Raw genomic sequence first — 13289 nt, forward strand, 5'->3', positions numbered from 1 at the left:
CATCAGTAAGTACATTTTTGTAATAATCGATTAAAAACACTCTGTCATTGGTAAAAATTTTTTTTAAAGATGTCAATTAAAAACTGTTCTGTTTTTTGTTCCTGTTTGTCTTTCCTTCTCACAATTGATTAGGTGCAACTAGGGAATGACGACATCAGGGTGGCTGCCCATTGTTGGGAGACGGCAAAGGCACAACCAACAGCAAAGGGCATGGCCCGCACCCTCCTGCTGGGCCTGTTCAGCATCGAAGTCTTACTTAAGTCCAATCTGACTGGAGGGGTCAACAAGGTTGACCCCTCTGCAGAGAGATGTCAGCCTCTGGACCCCAAGAAGCTAAAAGCTTTACTTGGTAAGACTAAAAATATATATTTTTAGTGGATTAATATTATGCTAGAAAAATATTACCAGTATTGTGATCCACCTCATCTTTCCTTTTGCAACAATCAGAGGATAACATTTGTCTTTCTTATGTTATCTTTTACAGATGCAGTTACTCAGAAACATCCAGGTGTGAAGATCGCCGATATCCGAACGGCCATAAATAAGAGAATCTGTGAATTGAGGCATCAAGAGAAAAAGAAGTCCACAGGCAGTTGAAGCACAGGCAGTGGACCTTAGCATGTGCACTTTTGTTTGCTGTCCTTTGATTGTCCCTCAGGACTATTCTGTTGTTGCACTTATTCTTTTTTCTTTTTATTGAAGGACGGGTGTTCTTTGTAAATGTTTTTCTTTACAGTTTTTGTTCATTTAGTTGTTTAAAAAAAATAAACCTTATTCAGTTAAGGAAGTACTGTATATTGATGTATTATTCAATATTCCCAAATGTAAGACAGAAATTGTACATTAGATTATCTGAAGATTCTCATTCATCAGGTAATGGTAGTCAAAACTAAGTTGTATACAAAGAAAATGTCAGTTGCATTCAATTTAAAACACTACATTAGATAATTTCATACGTACCATGTATACAATATACTGTACAATACATACAACTATATATATATATATACACATATAATCAATATATTTTTCAACATAGTTAAGATACATGTTCCCATATATATCTCATATTATCTTGTATATTGAGGTATATCTCATATATGTCTCATATAATTTTATCATATATTTACATATGTTTAGAATGCCTCTTCTAATATATAATCTCATACAATATGGGACATATTTCAATATATTTAATAATATATTAAATAGTATAATAATTATTTAATCAATATATGAAAACGGCAATAATTGCAGTATTTTAATATACTGTGTAATGTATCACTTGCATATATAATATATCATTATATAATATATCCTAAGATATATTACCATTTAAAATTCACAATATATGAATGGGCTTTAAATATATTGTTAAATAATATATTGAGAAATATATTTTTGTTGCGTAAGGGAAGGTTAGGGTAAGGGTAAGGCACAAAGTGTTTTTGCAACACAATATTTCTTACAATAACACAAAGTCCAAAGTTTTGATGACTCCAGTAGGAAACTTAAGATACCTAGAGAAATGCGTGACCACTCACAAAACATCAACAAGTCAGCAGTGTGGTACAGGGTGATCATTTCTGATATACAGTACAAAAGCTGAAACTATTAGCCAGGAGTGGGAAAGATGCAGACGCAGACGTGGGAAGCAATAAGACACACCAACACACAGTTGCCTGTTGCAAAATGGTTCAGAGTTTAATATAAATATTTAGGGTTAGCTAGGGATTTTTTTGCCAAGCTCCATGGCATCCTCAGGATTTTGGGTGCAGGACAGCAGAAGAGCTGTGGCCCAGTGTCTCCTCCTCGCAATGTTGGATTAGGGGCGACAAGGGAGCTGTACAAATAAAACATGTAAAAGAGGACAGTAAATTATAATGAGCAGAAGGAACCCTGGAGTGGAAGGCAAGTATTAAGCATGCAGGGGGCAGGTATGGTGGAGAACAGAGTCATTGCCGTTTTGACATGTTTGCATTTTAACAAATATTATAAGCAATTATTATAAGCAAAAACACAACATACTGTACCTTGGGTCCATTTTCGTTTTCTGGACAGTTTTGACTTGTGCTTTCAAACTGGCAGTGCCCTAAGATCATATTTTTTCAACGTAACAATGTCATCCGGTTAATTAAGCATCAGTCCATTCTCTCTCTTGCACAGTTGTTCAATTGTTTGTGTCATATTGTCCAGAGCTACAGTCATTTTTTGTAAAGTCTCCAAATCATCACACAAATACGAGTCATCCGTTAACTTCTTCAGTTTTTCTCTCATTGCAACCTGTGCCGATTTGATCCTTAATCTGTCTACCATGATTTCTCCTCTGCATCCACCTTGTACCATCCTCTCTCCTCCATCCAGCATCCTCTCTCCTCCTCCATCTAGCATCCTCTCTCCTCCTCCTCCATCTAGCATCCTCTCTCCTCCTCCTCCATCCAGCATCCTCTCTCTTCCTCCTCCATCCAGCATCCTCTCCCCTCCTCCATCTAGCATCCTCTCTCCTCCTCCTCCATCTAGCATCCTCTCCCCTCCTCCATCTAGCATCCTCTCCCCTCCTCCATCTAGCATCCTCTCCCCTCCTCCTCCATCTAGCATCCTCTCCCCTCCCCCATCTAGCATCCTCTCCCCTCCTCCTCCATCCAGCATCCTCTCCCCTCCTCCATCCAGGATCCTATCTCCTCCTCCTCCATCCAGCATCCTCTCCCCTCCTCCATCCAGGATCCTCTCTCCTCCTCCTCCTCCATCCAGCATCCTCTCCCCTCCTCCATCTAGCATCCTCTCTCCTCCTCCTCCATCTAGCATCCTCTCCCCTCCTCCTCCATCTAGCATCCTCTCTCCTCCTCCTCCATCTAGCATCCTTTCCCCTCCTCCTCCATCCAGCATCCTCTCCCCTCCTCCATCCAGGATCCTCTCTCCTCCTCCTCCATCCAGCATCCTCTCCCCTCCTCCATCCAGGATCCTCTCTCCTCTTCCTCCTCCATCCAGCATCCTCTCCCCTCCTCCATCTAGCATCCTCTCTCCTCCTCCTCCATCTAGCATCCTCTCCCCTCCTCCTCCATCTAGCATCCTCTCTCCTCCTCCTCCATCTAGCATCCTCTCTCCTCCTCCTCCATCTAGCATCCTCTCTCCTCCTCCTCCATCTAGCATCCTCTCTCCTCCTCCATCTAGCATCCTCTCTCCTCCTCCTCCATCCAGCATCCTCTCTCCTCCTCCTCCTCCTCCTCCATCTAGCATCCTCTCTCCTCCTCCTCCATCTAGCATCCTCTCTCCTCCTCCTCCATCCAGCATCCTCTCTCCTCCTCCTCCATCCAGCATCCTCTCTCCTCCTCCTCCATCTAGCATCCTCTCTCCTCCATCCAGCATCCTCTCTCCTCCATCCAGCATCCTCTCTCCTCCATCCAGCATCCTCTCTCCTCCATCCAGCATCCTCTCTCCTCCTCCATCCTCGAAGGTATCGAGGGTAAGCTATGGCGACATTGTGTACGTTGAAGGGAGAAAATCCCATGAGTAGTTGGTGAAATTAAAAATGGCAATCATGTGCTTGCATGGTAGGTAAGAATCTTGAAATGCACCACACTCACACAACGGCCCTCTAAGGTTGACAGAGTAAAAGATGGGAGATTGCTCACTTCTGACTAGGCATGTACCATCACCTTTATCCACAACATCTTGAGCAGTGAAATGGGAAGCAGAACTGATGCTTCTCAAGCAGTGGAGGACCACATCTCTTGGTCGGTTTTTGAGGTGTTCTGGTACATCCTCATTGTAGCTCTTGTGGCTTGTGGATTGATTGTAATTCAGCCGCTCGTAGCCTTTCATTTTTGTCAGGAATAAATTCTCAAACAACTGTTCCCAGTAGAGAAGAGAGAGTCCCAGTACCTGAGACTTTCAGGTAGAATGCCTTCAGATTTTTATTCATTGTTTCAACTCCATTGTTGGTGGTGACTGACACATTAAATGCCTCTGGCGCATAGGCTTTGCACCATTTCTAAAAAAAACACAGTGATGACAACAATTATATCAAATAATTACATACATAACAATTATATCTAATATTCACATACAGACTATACTGTCACTACACACATCCACTCTTCAAAACATATACACACATCCTAACACATTACACAACACATACACAAACACACACCACACTTACAGCAATTGAGCTAGACCCCCCCCCCCCACACACACACATTTAATCAATGACAATGTCTAACCTCTTTGATGGCAAGCCATCTCTGCTCAACATACGTCATCACTTGTTGATTGTCTTTATATACGTAACTGTCCCTCAATGTCCCTAATGCTAACAAACAGCTCTCCTCTCTCCTGGCCCAAGCAATACTGCGTAGAAGTGTCAACAGGTCTCTCTGCTCCCTGTCGGCAAGCTTGTTTTTTCCTACAATCATAACAATTTGGTCATACAGGCAGTATTCACTGTTTCCGTTGCAAAAAACACACAAGATCCCAATACAATCTCTGCACGTTACTAGATCTCACCATCTTTAGTCCAGCGGAGCCAGGCCTGCTCTCTGAGGAATGCACATAGGTGTGTTACTGCAGTGGGGAACACTTGGGCGAGGGCCTGGATCTCTTTCTCACTGTAATCTGTCATGAAGTACTTTGGAGTCCACTGAGGATTCCATGTCTTCAAGATGTCCAGTGCTTCTGCAATGGACTTTGTACTTTCACTCTCACATACAAACTCTGCTACAGGTTTGTAGCCAACATTGGTTCGAACAACCAAAAAAACAGTGGCATGTAATATTTTGAGGTTTTGTATGTGGCATCCAAAAGAACCATTTCCCGATATCGCTGCAGGAGCCGTATTTGTTTGTGGTGCTGATGTATGAAAAGAAACTGATGCTCTAGATCTTCATCTCCTCCATTTGTGCATTTCCTAAAGAAGAAACGATTGCCCTCATCTTCAACCCTCCATTCTGCCACTTTCTTTGCAAGATTCTCCTGATCCAGCGCAGAGTAACGACCAGCCACTAATGCCATGTGAATGTGATTCTGGATAGTTGTGTTCGATGGAAAATATGCTTCATCGTTGTTGTGCGGCCGCTGGAGATCCTCTCCACACAAGTAATTTAGCACATACTGCTTCAAGGCTCTCTTCACGAAAGCTATATTACTTATCCCTTGTCCGACCATCACCTGAATTTGATTTTTTATTTTTGGATGGATCGGTCTTGAAAAACAGGATCCTGCCCCAATTGTATGATTGTGAACTTCCAATAGAGGAATTTTTAGATGAATGAATGTAGAGGTTGGTGGGTTTTCTGAGTTTTGAAGTGCTATCTTAAGATTTCTCATAGTCTTCTTTATGGGATTTTGTGTCATCCCCTCTCACACTGAATGAGTCATATCTAAAAAGCAAAACAAACAAGCAAGCAAAAATTAATCTACCCCATGGTCTGATTGACAATATTGATCAATCAGATCACTTTCACTATTGATCGATTCACACTGGATTTCTCCTGCAAAGGAGACAGAGCGGTCGAAAAAAGCTTACCTCAGCACATGCCGAATGAAAAGTTTAGCTGGGCAGTCCAACTTCTTCCCATTTTGGACATGAAAACGTTTTTTTGTGTATACATGCTCTGCTGAACGTTTCTCCTAGACAAGATAAATAATGAGATTTTCAATACAATGTCGGTTTTCAAGTTGTACAAGTGCAAGACAAGTCAGGTGTAGATTTTGCATAGGCCTGCACCTATTAGACATCCATTAAAACTGAAGACATTGCAGCAAAAAAATATTAAATCCACAAAATGTTATGTAATTCTGTTTTTCATGTAATTTGAACAGTTGACCTGTGCCTGTCTGGACCCTCGAATCAGAGAAACTTTGGTCGGTGGACCCTGTAGACTTATAATTGAACACCGCTGATCTAAAGTAACAGGGGTGTGTGAGTGTGTGTTACTTTAGATCAGGGGTGTTCAATTATAAGTCTACAGGACCCACAGACCAAAGTTTCTCTGATTTGAGGGTCCAGACAGGAGGGTTTGTTTACTATACTGTTTACCAATGTACCTTTTCTTTTTTCTGTCGAGCTTTGCCATGCTGACAAGCAAGGACCATTCTTTTCTTTACACATAGAGGGGTGTTGTAGCTCCCAAGTAGTTCACACGAGGCCAGAGGTCTTTGTTAGAAAACGGGGTTTTATTTCCAGGTCGAACCAACCCGTGAGAACTGGGTTTAGAGAGAAAAATAAATGAAAATAAATACAAATTCACAATATGCAAATGTCCGTTTTTACAGCAGCACAACAGGTGTTACATTACACCAAAAAACACTTCACACACACCTCACATACAGCCCGCAGCTCAATATTAACTTGCACATTTACAAACTTAACTTACATAAACATATTCACAACTTTACATAGTATGCAAATCACTATCACGCACAACCATGCAATTGAAAGCAACACAATAAAATCGTTCACATTCTTCTTAGATATAAATAAATGATAAACATACCTCGTCCACTGCTTACTACTTGAGGGAATCTTATCTTATTGCTTGTCCTTTATAGTTTTTTCTTCTTCTTCTTATGTGCTTTTACTTTTAACTTTAATTTATAGCTTATTGATTGTGCTGCTTCTTTCGCGCTGTTTGGCTAGGTACGTCGCTTAAAGGTGTGGTGTAAGAAACATATGACGGCGGCAATTAGTTCGGCCCCAGTGCCATTATAACCAGTAGGAACCAAAAACGGGAGGTTAACCAACTAAACAAACTGCCAATGTGCGGCAGTTACACTCCCACCAATCACCTGTGATTACTTAAACATCTTAAGGACATATACTGCATATAAAACATCAAATAAAGTAAATTTGGTCACTAATAAACAGAATAGGCTTAATACCCTGTGGTCTTCAGTCTGCTTCCAACAGTGTGACTGTTTTATGAATGGGTCTCTCGAGGTGAACCGGCTTGGAGGTGCGCCTTCCCATTACATCCAGAGTTGAGTCGCCGATGAGCAGCTTGAGCTTCCTTACTCTCTCATCCTTCCCGGGATAGACTTCGATAATCTTAGCTAACTTCCACTGGTTTCTCGGCGTCAGCTCATCCTTTAGTAGAACGATGTCATCAACCTTCGCGTTTCTGCAGTCTTTGACCCACTTCTGTCTGTGCTGGAGATTTAAGAGGTACTCCTTCTTCCATCGTGACCAGAAGTTGTTGGCTAGGAGTTGAACCCGACGCCATCTCTTGCGGATGTAAATATCTTCCTTAACAAACTTTCCAGGAGGAGGGGATATAATCGTAGACTTCATGGTCAGTATGTGGTTCGGTGTCAAAGGCTCGGGACTAGATGAATCATTCAGGTTATCAGTAGTCAGAGGTCGACTATTCACGATCGCCATGACTTTGTATAAGAATGTTCGTAGAGAGGAACAGTCAAGTTGTTTGGCTGACTGTTCTAGAATAGACGTCAAAACACTCCTGATGGTGCGGATTTGTCTTTCCCAGACACCACCCATGTGACTTGAAGCTGGGGTGTTCATGATGAACTCACATCCCAGTTCCTTGAGCTCCTCTTGATCCATCTCTCTCAATGCCTCATCAAACTCACGCCTTGCACCAGCGAAGTTTGTCCCTCTATCACATCTTATCTGCCGTACCATTCCCCGAATAGCGATGAAGGAGCGCAGAGCGTTAATGAAGGCATCGGTGGTCATGCTATCAAGCATCTCTATGTGTACTGCTCTAGAACACATGCAGGTAAGTAATAGCCCGTAACGCTTTAGCTCTTTCCTTCCTTCTTTGATGTGGAATGGTCCAAAGCAGTCCATCCCGCAGTAAGTGAACGGAGGAGTAGTGTCCATCCTATCTTCCGGGAGGTCTGCCATCTTTTGTTGTTCAGTGCCTCTTCTGAACTTCCTGCACTTAGTGCACTTGTAAATATGGGATGACACTGTCTTGCTGCATCCAAGGATCCATATGCCATTCGAGCGGAGCTCATTCATAGTCATTCCTCGGCCCTGATGGTGCACTCTCTCGTGATAGTGCTTGACCAACAATGCTGACACATGACTGTCCTTTGTAAGAACTGCTGGATGCTTCACATGTGGATGTAGGGCAGCATGAGTTAAGCGGCCTCCCACTCTGATGATTCCTTTGTTATCCAGGAATGGACTTAGCTTGTTCAACTTGGACTTGCGACCTATCTCCTTGTGATGCTGGAGGCACTGGACTTCTTGAGATAGGGTTGCATGTTGAACCATCTTGATTATGGTCATCTCTGCTTCTCTTCTTTCCTCTAGACTGCTGGCTTCACAGGACTTCGGCTTGAGACCTTTGACCTCCTTTGCACGGCGCTGGAGCCTGGCAATAGCTTTTACCACTCTTAACCAGTCTGAGAACTTGTGTAGGCGATCTAAAAGCGACCTCACCTCCTTTGCCTGAGTATCATGAACCTGGGCCTTCTTGAGCTCTGGGTCACTAATTGAGATATCTCCCACCTTTACGTCTCCACTTGGTAGCTCTTTCTGCCACAGAAAGGCTGGGCCTGTGAACCAGTTAGAGGCTACAAGCTGTTCTGCCGTGAGACCTCTTGAGGCGTGATCTGCTGGGTTCTCCTCAGTAGTCACATACCTCCACTGCGCTGACTCTGTGCTTCGCTTGATGCGTTCTACACGGTTTGCTACGAACACATGAAATCTTCTGGCTTCATTACTGATGTATCCAAGTACAACCATAGAATCAGTCCAAAATACTTCTTGTAGGCATTCTACTTCAAGCTCTTTCTTGAGCAGGTCACTGATGCGGACAGCTACCACTGCTGCTGACAGCTCTAGTCTTGGTATGGTCGTGACCTTAGAAGGGGTGACTCTTGACTTTCCCATGACTAAGGTACAGTGGACTTCACCTGATGTACTGACCGCTCTGAGGTATGAGCACTCTCCGTAGCCTGACACACTGGCGTCCGAAAAATGGTGGAGCTCATAGTGCTGAACGTTGAAGCTTGGTGGAGTGTAGCATCTCTGGATCTTCACACCAGCCAGGTTTTTCAGGTCTTTGAGCCAATATTCCCACAAGGGTCGAAGGTCATCAGGCAAGGGGTCATCCCAACTGAGCTTGTCACGACACATCTGCTGCAGTATCTGCTTTCCAACCAGGATGAAGGGTGCCACGAACCCAAGCGGGTCATATACTGAGGCAACCGTGGACAAGACTCCTCTTCGGGTAAATGGATTTTCTTTGACAAGCACTCTGAACTGGAACTGGTCAGAAGACACGCACCACTGAACACCGAGTGCTCTATCCATGTGTTGCTCTCCGAGTGCCATGTCCAAGTCCTTGGCAACTTTAGCACATTCCTCTTTAGGGATTGTGGCTAGGACTTCCTTGCTGGTAGAGATGAACTTATGCAGCCGGAGTTTGCCTGTGCTACATAGTTCTCTTGCCTCTTTCACTAGTTGGATCGCTTGCCTTTCAGATGTTACACTTGCCAACCCATCATCAACATAGAAATTATTCTGGATGAAGCGGATGGTGTCTTCACTGAAGCGTCCACGTCCTTCAGCAGCGAGGTGTTTGAGTCCAAAGTTGGCGCAGCCAGGTGAGGAGGCTGCACCAAACAGGTGGACTTTCATCCGGTAGATGGAGGGTTCTGCTTCGAGATTTCCATTCTCCCACCATAGGAAACGTAGGTAATCTTGATCTTCTGCATTCACGTGGAACTGGTGAAACATGCGCTCAATATCGCACATGATTGCCACAGGACCTCGACGAAACCGACAGAGGACTCCGATCAAGGTGTTTGTCAACTCTGGGCCTGTCAGGAGATGATCATTCAGGCATGTCTCTTTAAATCTTGCAGAGCAGTCAAAGACGACTCGAATTTTCCCAGGCTTTTGCGGATGATACACCCCATGGTGGGGAATGTACCATGCTGGGGCTTTGCTGATATCTTCTTGTGGGACCTTTTCTGCATCTCCACGGGTTATGGTCTCGTCCATGAAGGTCTTGTAGTCTTGGTAATACTGCTTGTTTCTCTTCAGCTTCCTTTCTAGGCATCTGAGACGGTGGATAGCACATATCTTGTTATCTGGTAAGTTAGGTCTGTCTTTCTTGAATGGCAGTGGCATTTCGTAATGACCATCCTCCTTGAGCCTGATGCCTTTTTCCATCCTTGACAGGAATCTGAGGTCTTCTTGAGATATGTTGCCGTCCTCTGAAGCTTTTTCCACAAAGTCAGATTCCAGCACCTTGATGACAGCTGAAGGCGAGACAACTTCCTGGATTTGTGTTCTACAGACGTAGTGCACTTCGCTTGTGAGGTTTGAAAAGGATGGATTACCTGGTATCACTTGCTTAACGATGACCTGGTGACTCACTCCAATCGCGTCTCCATAGTCGAGTGATAGGTTGCCGTAGCCAACTACACTCCAGCCCAAGTCAGTTCTCAGTGCAAAGGGCTGATTTTCTTCCCCAGAAACCACTTGTCTTGGGACGAGTGCTTGAGTACAGTTGTAGCCAATTAGCAAGCCTACGTCGCAGCTTTGGTGCGGAGCTATCTCATTTGCGATGTGTTCGAGATGTGGCCATGCTTTCGCCGTCTCTGGTGTGGGAATATGATCTCTGTTTGCAGGTATGAAATCTCTTGTATAGGTCACTGGCAGGGGAATTATCTTGTCCGAATGCATTCCTCTTACTTGCAGACCAGTCAGTTTCCTACAGGACACAACAGTGTTTCTTGAAGCCATTGTTGAGAGTTTTAGCTGAACTGGTTCGTTCTTCGCATGTAGAGCCTTTGCAGTGTCGTCCAGGAGAAAGGTTGTGTCACTCTGTGTATCAAGAAGTGCATACACAAGAACTTCACGATCAGGCTCACTTGAGGCCGACACCCACACTGGGATGATGGTGGATGTATGAGTGCCTTTGACATGCTGGAGGACTCTATTGGATGTTGCTTCAAGTGAGGTTCTTGTTGCCCTATCCTGTGACCGTTCAATTTTGCTTCCATTTGACATCTTTGAATTTATAACACTGGTGAAGACTGTGCCCTGTCCTTTCACAGAACACACAGCTTGTGGCGGCAGCCTTTTCGTCTGAATTTGTCGCCAATACCTTTGCTCCAGGACCTCTGTTCCTTGGATCCTTGCTCTTCTCACATTCAACTGGTTTTAGAGCGTGGAGGGATGATATCGGGTTGCAAGCGATTTTTGCTTCACGTGTAACGAACATGACAAACTGACTGAAGCTTGGGTACCTGCGACTATGTTCTTCCTCTTCCATAACCTTCCTATTCCATCTTGAGCTCAGCCAGTCTGGAAGTTTAGCAAGCATTTTCTGATTTTCATTGCAGTCATTGAGTATCTCAAGACCCTCAATCTGAGACATGGCGGCTTCACAGTCACGGAGGAAGTCAGCAAGTTCTCGGAGTTCTGAGCTTCCTTTGGAGCTTATCTTGGGCCATGAATCAAGCTTGTCTCTGTAGGCTTTGGCTATGAGGAATGGATTGCCATATCTCTCTTCTAAGATGGTCCACGCTGCGCAATAGGCGGACTCTGTGCCTAGAAGGAAATTACTCTCTATGGCCCTTTTTGCAACTCCACCCACATACCTTCGCAAGTAATAGATCTTCTCGTCACCTGGTATGTTTTTCCGGTCAATAAGTGTCTTAAATGAAACCTTCCAGTCGTTGAATCTGAGTGGATCGCCGTTGAACATTGATGGTTCAGGTATGGGAAGACGACTCGCGCTGATGGAGTCTGCAAACACTTTCACGAGGGCTGCAGTGGTATCTTCTTTGTTCAGAAGTGGCATAGCTTGTGGTTGAGGGTGATGCTTTGACAGGTTACGTTCCTGTTTGACCTCCTTCCTTTCCTCCTTCAAGGGGACATGTTGATGGAGCAGCGCTTCCACTTCTTCATCTGAGCCTTCATTCTGCTCATATACTTGCAGTCGGGCCTTGGCAGCCTTTAGATTCTTTAATGTATCCATTCGCTGTATTTGCCTGCGTTTGGCCTCTAGAACCCTCTTCCTTTCTGATTCTTCGGCTTCAAGAACCCTCTTCCTCTCTGATTCTTCAGCTTCAAGGTTTTCAAGTTCTTCGATATGTCGTTCCTTTTCGAGCAGAACTTGAAATTCGGCTTCATTGGCAGCAGCTTCGGCAGCGGCGTATTGCCTGTGTGAAGAAGACTGACTTGAACGTCTGGATGTGAATTTTGAGCTGCTTCGAGAGCTTTGGGCAGAGAACTTGGAGGACTTGGTGTGTTGAGACTTAATGCTTATATTATCTGCGACTACAGACTTGCTCACAGATCCTGTTTCTTCAACACCTTGTTCATCATCCACTTGACATTCACCCCTTTCAGTTTTTAGATAACTTCTTGCCGTTTTGATTATCTTCTTTGTTACTGTTTCACAGGTGTCTACTCTGCGACGTGTGTCTTGGTCTGGAATTTTGATGTGTCTTAGCTCTTCATAAACATCATTTAGATTATTTGAGGCATTGCTGACCTTGGTAATGTGTTCATGCAGCAGGTTGTTTGAGCATTGACCACTCAGCGTACCTTTGGCGTCCTTAATGATAGTCTTCCACTTCTCGTAGCTCACGCTGAAACGGTGTGCAACCTTTCTTACTTGCTCATCGTGCAGTTCTTGGCCCTTCTCCGTCAATTTACGAACTCTTTGGCCTCTTTGTGGCTCTTGTGAGGTAGTGGGGTTATCAGCTTCAGTGCCTTCGGTCGTTTGTGGTTGTGCTTCTGTGCAGTGCTGCTTCATGTCATCATCACTGACACGTTCTTCGTCACTCTCAGGGGCTAGCTCAAACTCTGACATTTTACTTGGGTTACTTTAGTTTGGTTTAAATCCAAAATTATCTTTAGCTTAGTAATTAACTCAGTAGTAAAGTTGGGTTCAGGGTAGCTTACAATATTTTTTAGGTATTTGTTTACAGCTGTATTTAACTTAAATCACAATAAACACAAAGATATTGCCTCTTTCAAAAGGTAAGCTACAGACATATTAAACACTTGCTAAGTAACAGCAATACACTTTTAAATTCACAGTAATACAGTTGTCTCTTAATTTAGTGTCATTGGTTTAACAGAAATTTTACAGTGTAACCACCAATATACACAATCTCAATATCAACACAATGTGAATATCAATGCGCTTCAAATAATCAAATAAAAGGTAGGTAAACATCAACTTGTTATATGAAAATGAAAATAAAGTTTCAGTCTCTTGTGCACTTAAAGTCAATGGTTTAAATAAACTGTACTGAAAAATGCACAAATGATCTCAGTCTCTCAGTGCAAAACA

The sequence above is a fragment of the Pollachius pollachius genome (assembly GCF_949987615.1).
Source record: "Pollachius pollachius genome assembly, chromosome: 15".
In the NCBI taxonomy this organism is placed as follows: domain Eukaryota; kingdom Metazoa; phylum Chordata; class Actinopteri; order Gadiformes; family Gadidae; genus Pollachius; species Pollachius pollachius.